Source organism: Chrysoperla carnea, chromosome 3, assembly GCF_905475395.1.
Source record: "Chrysoperla carnea chromosome 3, inChrCarn1.1, whole genome shotgun sequence".
NCBI classification, from domain to species: Eukaryota; Metazoa; Arthropoda; class Insecta; order Neuroptera; family Chrysopidae; genus Chrysoperla; species Chrysoperla carnea.
The window spans coordinates 72,506,108-72,518,480 of NC_058339.1; the positions used below are offsets into that span (position 1 = coordinate 72,506,108).

The 12,373-nt window shown below is 28.8% G+C and overlaps 1 protein-coding gene across 3 annotated transcripts in view; it reads left to right on the forward strand.

Moving 5' to 3' along the window:
* Positions 1–855: 855 nt before the first annotated feature.
* LOC123295415 (axin) overlaps positions 856–12,373 on the forward strand; it is an 84,106-nt gene continuing 72,588 nt past the window's right edge. The window contains exon 1 of one of the 3 annotated variants that reach the window (XM_044876760.1): positions 856–1,042. The gene's annotated coding sequence lies outside the window, so the exon portion shown is untranslated. The remainder of the gene's footprint in view (positions 1,043–12,373) is intronic. The other 2 variants (XM_044876759.1, XM_044876761.1) reach the window with 2 other exon arrangements.

Consider the following 12,373-nt stretch of genomic DNA (forward strand, 5'->3'; position numbering starts at 1 on the left):
AATTGTCTAGTAATTAGAACACAAAAAATACGAAAATAAAGTTTTTTTGACGATTAGACAAATATTTTCTAAGAAATTGACCGCGGTCGATCCGAAAATCAGATCTGGTATGAAATTTAGGTCGATATTTTGGTCTGAGGTGGTCCCCATCCTCTGTGCGCACGGGCCTCTAAAGATCGATTTCTGGGATTTGTTTCGGTCGATATCTTGAGAATTACTTATCTGGTTATCAAATTACTTGATTTTTGTGTTTCCGAGCTTGCTTTATTTTATTTCAATAGCAGAGACGACCAACATACTGGTTTAATCTCAAATCCCAAAAAATCTATAATTGGTAAAATCGAAAAAAGTTATAAAAAGTTGCAATTTGGATAAAAATAATTGTCTTCAATGATAATTAAAGGCAAAAGAAACATAAATAATCCATGTTATTGTTGAATAGTTTCGCAGATATTTATTTGAATACTACTTAGATTTCCCTAATAATTCCCGTTCGATTTGTGGCCACTCTGTAAATGGGAAAAACTCTAAAGAAAGTACTTCAAAAGCATACTTTTAAATATGTAAATACGATTACAAAAACGAAATTTAAATCGTATTGTTTCATGTTTATATACAAATTGTTAATTCTTTCAACGTAAAAAAAAGTACTTCATATACAGTTTAGCTTCGGAGTTGATGCAGACATGCAGTTATAAACTTATATTTTTCAGGTGTCTAGTGAACAAGCCTTCACATCCATGCTGATTGGCTTATCTTCAAACTAATATTTAAATAACTAGCCGTACGGTGTCAGGCCAATAGCTCTCATGGCGACGATGTCAACTTAGAACTAAGTTCTTTTTGTTGCTTATATTGACAATGTTATTTTGTTATTAAAATTAAAAAAAAAAATCAATTGCAATTTAATTCAAATGTTTAAATGATAAATAATTATGGTTTAGTAGTTAAAATGTTTTATTTGTGCTTGTTTTTGGTGCTCGTTGAATATTGTTTAAGTTTAGATGGTTTGGATGCATTGCGCTCAGGTATAGCAGTTGAGGTAATGTTCATTTTTTTATATTTTTATTTATTACAATTTATTTATTTTTCTAAGTTAATGTTATTGTAAAAAATTCGTTAAATTATTTCCATGCGATTTAGAATTTTTTACAATAAGATTTTTCTATCAACTAAATTGTATTATTAATTATTCATGAATACAGGTTAAGTCTTCCTTCAGAAATACACACTTTTGAAATTTCAACTTTTATTTAATTATCCAATTTGTATTTTTATTTAGCCAAAAACTTTGAATCTTCTATGATTAAACTATCATAAAGCTTTTTCAAGTTTTGATATATAAGAAAAAAATTAGATAAAGTATGAATTCTTTTAAAAATAAACAAATACATTCGATTTAAAAATATATTTCCCGGAAAAGCTTTTGGGAAAGATTGTTTTGAAACTATTATTATTTGTTCATTACGTTGTTGTTGAATTGTTTGAACAATTTTCAAAATAAATGATTAATCGGTTTATTTTTATATTTTGGTAAAATTAAATTTCGCCGCCAAATTTAAAAATAATGGCTAAATTATTTTAGTTTTAAATTAACTGCTAGCTTATTAAGATTTTAAGTAAAATGTAAATAAAAATATTAAGTAGAAAATGAAATTTTTCATATCGACCATCAAAACTTTCCGATATTTTATTAAGCTATAATTCTTGATTAAAATGAATCGTTAAAAATATTAAATAATATTTATGGTTTCATTAGTATTGATTGGAAATTAGTATAATAAGTATCGGAATGATTTTTATATTTTGTTTCGCCTACAATCAAGATAATTTTTATGTGTAGGTAATTGTGATTCTATTGTTGATTTTTTTAATCATGAATTATTACTGAAAATTATTTTTAGCTAAGGCAGGGCTGTCACGGTCAATTAGGATTCATGTATAATTATTTCACTCGCACATGCGGCAAGTTTATATGTTCCACAAAATTTTATTTGATATGGATACTTCTTAATTCTAAAATTGTTTATTGTATAAATATTTGGATGAACTAATCAACAAACCGAATTGAAAAATTGGGGTTTACGATTGGTTATTGACTTCAAATATTTGATACTCCTTTCTACTGATTCCGTTTTTTTGGTATTAATATACCTAATTATTTTTTGTGTTTAATTAGAAATAATAACAAACTTTCATTCAACATTTTTAAAAATTTACGATATCTTAGGAGCAAAGTAATTATTCAGATAATAATTAAGGCCCAGTTTTTCATGATACTTTCTAGAATCTATGACAATCGATTAACAAAATTAGTAGGTGCATGTATTAAAATTTGATGAATTTGCGTTCATACGTAATTTCCTATTGAACTGTATGTTAAATATCCAATTTAAAATTATTCCTTACACAAAAATTCAAGTATTTTTCAACACATTAAATTTAATGTATTCACCAATTGATTAAAAACTTTATGAAATATGAGAAATTGTAAACAAATATGGTTTTTGGAAGTTACGTACGTTATTTTTAACGTATGTTACAGCTCTATATTTAAAAAAAGTCGTAGCGCAGGATCTTTTCTTAAAATCGAATATTGCATTTTTAATTTTTCTTAGTTTAAGAATTTTTATTTCGTAAACTAAGCGTCTAGAGAAAAAATTACAAGAGTACTTTTTTGCATAAAATTGATCAAATAATACTATAATATTTTCTATTTTGAAAAAATTCAAAATTTTGTACTTTGCTCCATTTCCGTAATTTCAGAATAGTTGCCATGATCGAACGAAGCCTTATATTACGATAATTGTCGTGATCGAACACCTTTAAATAATTACACACCTTTAAAAATAAAATAAGGCACGGCTTTAAAGACTCTAAACTTAAAAAAAAAACTGACTATAATATGTTTTTGAACATACGCAAACAATTTTCATAAAATTTGTAATGACTGTATAGTAATTAAAATATTATTTTATTCGGTATAACTTCAAAGTAAAATACTTTCGCATTTTAGTTGTTGTAAATATACATTTTTTTTTTACATATAAAAAAGTATGACGAATATAGTTTTTTTTTCTTGTAAAAATATTACATGTAAGTGTGGAATTTAATATAAATGCATTAAAATTATTTATTAAACTTAAAAAGTTCTTATAGTGTTGTTTTGAGTGATTATGCTAAAATAATATTTTAACTTTTAACCGTTTTTTTTTTTAAATATTTTATCGCCAAACATTTGTGACCATTTATGGTTATAATTTTTATTTTAGTTTTTAAATAGACAAAGTACGAAGATAAACCATAATATAACAACATAGACCAGGTGTCAATTGTATTTTGATTTTGTATTATACAGCAATTATTATAGACTATGCAATTAAAGTTATTGATTGCCCCATACATAACATATGCTATTGGCTTTTAAACAGATAACAAATACAGGGTGTTCCGTGACTTGACGAACATAGCTTAAGAGCATATTATTTTTACAATTTTAAGACGAAAGTGTCTTTTATACTTTTCTCCAAAACCCAATAGTTAAGGAGTTATGAACACTATTCATCTTAACCAATAAAGTAAAGATATTGTTGAGAAAGTAATTTAATGTTTAATGAATTAAAAATTTTCGAAATGTTTCTCTTCTTTTTCACGATGTAAGCTTTGAAAAGTGTTGAGCCCCTGCTTATATTTGTTGTAATAACTCCAAAAGCTGAATATGACTTCATTCCTGAAAAGAAGAAGACAGATGTACTTATTAATCATATAAACGACTTCATTTTTATAAAACTAATAATAAAGCGAACAATTTGTTATCATTAAGTTACACGAATTACTCTTTCTTGCAAGAAAGATTGGCAAAATAAGCACATTTTCTTATGGGATATAACATTACGAGTTTACCGACTACTTCGCCAATTTTTTATATATTATTCTAAAATTCATTTTAAAAAAGGGCTACATTTACAAGAAACTAGCAAGCATAACATAGGAAAAAAACGAAAGATGTAACCAAGTTTGCCAATCAGAACCAAATATTTTCCCAACTGTCAAAACGTATACTTGTGGGCAAAAAAATGCGACATTTTGCTGTATATCAGATATATTTGGTGGTTGAAAAATACATATTTATTAATATGTGTTTTAATGCCACCAAATAAATCTGATATGCAATTGTCGTAATTTTACTGTCCGCAAGTATACAATACATATGACAGGATGAATTTGTTTACGTCTTATGGGTTTTTATATGTGATGGCCAATATTCTTTCTCCCAAGTATGTTCTTGATACTCAATCAGGTCAATTAATGGCCGAGTACATATACTCACGATTTTCATGGAGCAGTTGTTGATGTAAAAACTCCACCTTTGTTATTTTGAAACAAATCACAAATTCCTTAGTCAAAAAAGCGAACCAAAGTAAAAGGGTAAAAGGAACTAATTGCAAATGCAAAGAAAGACAGAAATAAACATTCGATGTCTATGATTAAAAATCAAATGTCATTGCTTGCCATATCTAGAAACACGAAGAAAGAATCTTAAAACTGGCCTGAAATGTAACAGATCAAAAAAATTGGCATTAGTACACTTCTTTTATATCGCTATTATTGGCGAAAGCACTTACATCACTAAATTTGCTCGTTAAGCTGTTTTTGCTTGATATGGCGTAGGAAACATTTTTAAGGAAGAATTAATTCACGAATATCAATCATCACGAAGTCAAAATAATCTTTAGAAAAAAATGGTACGTTGATACAATAAAGATTCGCCACCCTTAATCTATATATTGGTGAAAAAACTTTCACTTTATGCGAATATTGTGGTCAATCTTGAAACACCTTATTGAAATTTTTAAAATATATTTCAATTTTGGTCACAATTCATTGAAAATGAAAGGCAATCAATTCCAGGCAATGATTATCCATTAACAGTTATAACGGTTATATTGAATATCTTAATCCGTAACTTAACACTCTTATTGTTAAGACTATAGGCGTTCTCTCTTTTAGATGGTATATAATATAATCTCTCAGTGTTTATATTCAGTGAACCTATAATAATACACAAGTGACTTTCAGTTATATTTTGTGTTCTCTGATGGATTCTTGTAGTTACAAACTTGGTAGTTGGGATGTAGAGAGATTAACTTCTATACCCACTGAGGCGGTAAATATCAAACAAGTTTTAGTATCGTTTTCTCAGAATTCGACCCTGACTATTGCCTCTAAAAAAATAAAATATATGTATATATAACTTTGGTTCAGTATTTATTATGGTGTTGTGTGCATTGGTCAATAATCAGCCTCAGTCAAACTATCCTAATTTTTATTTTCAACATGTAATTCAAAATTCTCGTTTTTTTATTTTTGATGATTTTTTTTTTTGGTGTTAAATATTATAAAAATTTTAGACCCAAAAAATAAATATACCTAAAAGATAATAATTTTTTTTCGGGAAATATTTTTATACATTGCATTTTATCCCAAAGTTTGTAACGGTTAGAAATATCTAATATAAATTTTGATGCCCTGGTTCTTAACTAGATCAGTCGATTCTAGATATTGTCTCACAAGGAAATGTAATCGATGTATTGAAAAGTTTGAGATCGGCATTTTGTCTCAGATAAAATTTAAGAAAAAATAGACCGAAAAAAAATTTCTGTAATAGTGTCCCATTTTTGGAGGGCTAAAAGTTTCAGAACTCAACCAACTCCTTTATAGTCGACAAAATAACTCAACCCAACCAACTCGTAATTATAACAATACTCCGGGTCTATAAATTTTTCCGATTACCCTCAGACCTACAAAAAAGCTTGTCAGACAGCTTTATAATTTGCTAATCACTTCTGTGAAATGCGTACTTTCATGAAATCATCATAAAAAAACAGACATTTGTAAAAGCTTTTATTTATTTAATTTCACCTGCTCCGGGGTATGTAATCAAATCTTAAAAGTTAAATTTGACTCACTTCCCGGTTTCCAACAAGGCATATTTACGATAAGCTTGACCTGATTTTATCATCGCTTCCACCATATTTAATATATATGCGTTTTTAACTTTTATTGTATAATAAAAAATAATTTTTCCTATACTCATACTTGATTATTTGTAAAACTTGAGGCACTCCAAATCATTCGTGATATTTCAAATTGAGCCTCTCTAGCTTTTATGAATAATTGAGTATGAGTAACTAATAGGAAACGTTATTTTCTACTTTTTGTAGTAATGCAATAAAAGCTTGTTCCTTAAAGAGTATTTTTTCTTAAAAATTTTATTCTTTTAGTTTTAAAATGACTACTGAATTTGGTTCGAAAAATTAATTTTGATAATATTTATTTGTTTCTAAAAAAAACAGTTGATTGATGATTATGAAGTTACAAAACTTAATTGGCTTAGTGTGAGCAGATGTTTTAATTTAAAACAGCATACGCACTATTTGATCTAATTAAGCTATGATCTGATTATTTGAGCTATAAATATCAGATGGTGTGTATAGATTCCTTGTATGATATGATATATTCTCATCAGGTGGTCCCGACCTGCCAAATATTTCAAATCAGATACGTTCTCTGCATGCAGGTTATGCCAATGCCTGAAACATTTCAATAATAATTATAACATTTAACGGAATTGTATGACAAGAGTCATTCAATTGCTTTTGATGCAAGAGGTACTGAGATCAAAACCCGGGCCCTGAAAAAAGAAATATACCCATGTTATACAAATATTTTATAAAATTAGTTATTGTAAATATTAGTTTTACAGAAAAAATTAACAGGGGATAAATTACTGCTTAAATGATTTTCTACAATTTTATACATTATTAGTTGGGCCAAATCCGAGATGGACAACACCTTTTATTCACGAGGAATCGTGATTGAAAGAAATTCCCCGACTTTACAGAAGACGGCGTATACAAAGACTTCCATCTAAAAGTGGTGTTAATTCATTATCCTGGCCATGGAATGTAAAGATATTATGAAAATTTCGAATAGGATTTTCTGAACGATTACAAGAACTTCCCTATACTGGAAAGTTACAAATTGTCGGTAAATACGGTAGTTGCCTGAAATTTGTCATATTATGCATAAAAATGTGTAACCAGCAAAAACCACCATGGCAAAATTTGAAAGTGAATTTAATTGTTTAAAACACGAAAAATCATTCAAAGATTACTGCCCATCTACTTTTAACAAAACAAAGTTTTATATGTATTTCTAAGGTGATATCAGACAATGACGTCACTAACTTATATCTTCCTATTTGTTTAATTAGGAATTTTAAACCTTCATATTTTGCGTACTTCTAAAGATTTTCAAAATGCCCGTCGTGCAGAAAGAAATCTTCACCTGAAGTGATAAAAAAAATTTAGTCAATCAGAGTAAACAATTTTTTATTCAAAAATTATCTCTGAAAAAATAGATTCCTGCATTAGTCGTATCTGCGAGTCCTGGGATATTTGAAATCGAATAGCTGCGACTATAGCCCTCTTCTGCCTTGAAAATTATTGTAACATTCATGTATGAAAATTTTATCTTCTCAAAGGATTTTATTTTCTCACAATTTAAGCCAGTTAATTTCTTATTTCATTTTATAGGCACAGGATACATGTCTTCTGAGAGTCTTCAATTTTTAAACTAATTAAAATCTAATAGACGTGAACAAATTGTGATATAAAAAACGTTTTTATAATACTTTCCACTCCATTTAAGCCAAATTACAAAAAAAAAAATTTAATTAAAAAATATGACTAATGAAAGTATGTCAATAAAATATTAATATACCAAGAGCATATCATATACAGTACACGAATCGTAGCGGGCGAAGTGAAGATTTATGGATAGTCATTAAATGCTTAAAGGAAATAAATTATCTTTTTAAATAAAATTGATATTAATTATTTGTTACCATACACTCAATTTTATATAGTATCAAATCATTTCCGCAACATACTTTTTTGTTTTTAACTTTTTACACATTTTTATATAACTTAACGATAGTCTTTGTCTATAATTAGTCACGTTTGATACAATCAAATTAGATTTTTGTTTTTTTTTTCTTGCTGGATATAATGGATCTTATGTAATGTTTAGATAAAATATCGAACATCGTGTCGCCAAACTTGGATAATATGTAATGTTTATCGTAGATAACCTTGAATGAAATCTGACTTTCGAAAACTTATCAAGCATATTGATTCGATAAACGGACGATTTTTGATAAAAAATTAGAAAAATGTTCCCTTTACTGGACTTCTTCCAGTAATAAGTGTTCCGATTATCAATGTTTTATTATCTACCGACTTCCCGGAACTTTGAGATAGAAGCCTCAGGGCACGGAAGTTAATATTTTCTGCCTCGTAAAATTGTTAGCATCAGTTAGTATATACAAGCCTAAAATGGTAGCAAGTTCAACGCAAGGCAACTTAAAACGATAACAGGTGCTTGCCCATTGCCTAAAAACAAATCTTTCATCTTTTTATTTCATAATAATAATATTATTAAGTTTAATTCGCGCGACTAATAACGAATTACGACACCAAAACAATATTTAAAAAAAATCTATTGTTTTGGCAACTAAATGAAACAAAACGAAGAATATAAACAAAAGTTTTTACAAAATACAAAAAATATTAGCACATAAAAGTAAGTAAAAAAAAAAAGTTATTAAAATAATATTTAGAATTAAAAGTTAAGACGAGAGTAAACAAATTCAAACAAACAGCTCATCGTGTAGGTCTAGAGCCAGGTGTAGTATTTGACAGTCATTTCAAAACAACTGGAAAGTCATGTCTTACAACTTTTTTCTCTATGAAAATTTGGCACTTGAGAGTGGTAGCGTTTACTAGTGCGTGTGACTGCGAATATTATTGCTGATTTTAAAATCATTTTAACCCCCAAACCAAAAAAAAAGTTTGACCGCTATATGTGTGTGTGCGCCTGTCTGTATGTCTGTGGCATCGTAACGCACAAACGGATGAACCAATTTTGATTTTTTTGTTTTGTTTGAAAGATAATTTAATGGAGAGTGTTCTTAAAAAACAGGCGATGATCCTCGAAATCGGTTCAGTTCAGTTTTCTAAAAAAAGTTAATTTAATGGAGAGTGTTATATATGTTTCAAGTGCAAGTTTAGGGTTCCGTACCCGAAAATTTGGTCGATGGTATGTTTTAATTTTGTAAATTTCACTTGTAAGATTATTTTCATGCCCTCTTAGACAGTTTTACCATTGCTAACATCGTGCCAGATATTGTTATTCTTATTTTATTATTAAAAAAAATACATATGCAAATCAGTTGAGTGTAGTTGTAATTTTAATATGATTTAGTTTTTTAATTAATTAACGTAATTTTAATTTGCCAGACAAAAATTCGAATACTTGATTAGCGCGCATCCAACATTCCAGCGCCAGATAACGCGACCAGTCTCAAGTGTGAGACGTTCTACATTCCTTTCTAAGATCAACATTGAAAGAAATATCCGAAATAAATTTAACCGTCTTGCTTCTCAATTTTTTAGCTGTTCTGAAATGATTGTCAAGTACTACGCCTGGCTACAGACCTAATACATGCATACATACATACACACACCAGGTAGAGAATACTCATCCATCATCAAACATACATATAGTAACATTGTGAATCTCGACATGCGCATTTTAATAGCTTAAGATAGGCGGTAGATAACATTTCATTACACATTATATCAATATCCAACAAAATGCTTTGATATTTGCCGACACACTAACAAAAAATAAAAAAAAGAGTTAAGTTGTGTCTGTCTGTATATATCAGATACTATCATGTCGTTTTATATATTGAAATGAATATTCATAATTGAATGGTGTGTCCAATAAGCCACTCTTTGTCCAACAATAACATTTATTAAAATGATATTAAAAAAAATAACTGGTGTGAAGTGCCACACAACATCTATACATTACCTAAATTTTTTGTCTGCACATATTTTAAAATAATAGAATCCAGCTACCGTTACTCAGTAATAAACTAATTGTCACGTTTACAAAATTAAAACTTAATTATTTTTCAAATAAATTAACTATCGTTAAAAAAACACGCTCTCTTGCACCTAAATGGATAATTTTTTGACTTGTAATGTAAAATTCAAAGCATGGGGTGTACTCTACATTCATTTTTTTAATAAGCTTATTTGAAAGATATCTACCACCCCACACTTTTAATTTTACATTACAATTAAAATTATTATCCAGTTTTTAGTCTGTCTGTGGACACGATAACTCAAAAACGAAATCAGATATCGAGCTTAAATTTTTATAGAGTGCTCAGGACGCAAAAACTAAATCGTTTCAGATATAACAAAAGTTTAAATGTAAAAAATGTCGAACTATATAAAATAGAACTATAAAAAAATAAAGAACTTTTAGTTGAAATATTTTTTCGTAAACATGTTTCAATCATCATCACTGTTTACCCGTAAGGGCATAAATTAATAGAAAAACTTGGTGTCCATTTTGAAAAAAATAATGCAAGCACTGATATTCACTTTCTATACAGGGTATTTCAACAATTAACTCAGTCAACTGTTTGTTTTAATTTTTTTTTAAATATCCACTTCCAAAATACTTGTTCACTATGCTCAAAAGGTTTAATTTCCAATAGTTTTCGAAAAATTAGCTGCTCTAATCAACCCTATTAGCACAGTTGGTGAAAGCGTAACCAATTTCGTTCGTGGTATGTCTAGGGTAGCAGGATCCACTCCCGGCGTAACAAAAAAAATTAATTTAATTAATACTTGTGAGCGGTTGGTGTAGTGCATGGCATATCCATGAAGGAGGTGCATTCAGCCTCTCAAAATAATTGAGGATCTGATAAATGAATAAATGAAGCTCTATAGCTTAAGTGTGTCCTTCGTGGACAGTCAATATAACCTAATATAACCTAACATAGGTCTCTATCGCCATCAGTACTGTTAAGGATAATGGTGCGTGAAACTTGTGGACTCCCCTTTTTGAATTCGGAATCTCCAAACGAAAAATGTTCATGTTTTCTTGAGGTTGGGTCCAAAATACATAAAGTTTTGCATATACAACAATATTTTTTTCGTATATAGAAGTAAAAAAATGAATAAAGATACAACTATATCAATTTACATTCTATTTATCTTTGTCATCCATATTATTATTATTGTCAAGTGGTGAACTGTGTAAAGAAGAAATTTGCTTAAGATCTTTTCTGTTTATGTTATTATTATTATTATTTCATTAATAAATAAAGATAAATTGTGTTGAATGTATTAATATATTGTATTTAACTGTCTTTGTTTTAGAACTTTTTTTTTATTTTTATTCTTTTTGAATATATCTTTTTCCACATGTTTTTATTTAGGTTCATAAAAGCAAAGCAGCTAACGTTTTTTTTTAAAACATTCTTCTGTACTATTAATCTTTATGAATACCTTAAGTGCAACAAGGACACAATTTGTTAAACTGTTTCATTCTTATATTGTTTTGTTTGAATCAAGGGATGTACAATGTCAGAAAGCGTCTTTTGATAACAGTCTGGGTGGCGGAATCGAAGACGGTTACGTGGGTAGTTAATATATTATATGCCTCAAGATTAATACTAATTAATAATCAATTTAATCGGAAAACGAATTCACAAGATATAACCTCCTTAGTGTATGTATTCCACGTACACAAGTCAAGGCGTGCTTGGGTGCAGATAAGAAGCTTAGTAAATCTTTAAACTAAAGCTGGATATTTTATTTCAAACCTGGATATTATATCCAGGATAGGAAACTTTTACATGCATTCCTGTAAAAACCTATTTTAAGCGTCACCACTGGCTTGCATGTGTGGCTCCAGAAGATAATAAAAGACTAAAACCTGTGGGATTCTCTACACTCTCTTAGCCATAAAGGTTATTTTGTCGGCGCTGATCACTAGGACAAAATCTTCTCGAATCATTTATCCCTAGTAAAACCACTCATTAGAAAGTGTTCCTGCCCTCGAGCAATGGAGAATCTTGAACTGTAAGATACTCAGTTTAAATAAGCCATAGAAGAATCTTATTTGTCATGATGCGGTAAAACTAATCCATGAAAGTTATCCAAATGATTAATTTACACAACCGAACGACTAGGTGACATCTGTGAAGATAATTATTGACTAAAGATTAAATATTTTGGAGTAAAGGCGTTGTTTTATTTTTACCCCGGTTTTATGACCTGGTAATCTAATAAATCTTAGTTTTTAGTTCAAAAGTAGTTTTAGCTCGTAGTGACCACAGGGCTTAAATCCCATCCTTTCTTTTAGGAAATAATCATATTCTTTGCCAAAATGATAAATTACAAAAAATATCGCTTCGTTGGGTTCTTCAGTACCATATACAGAG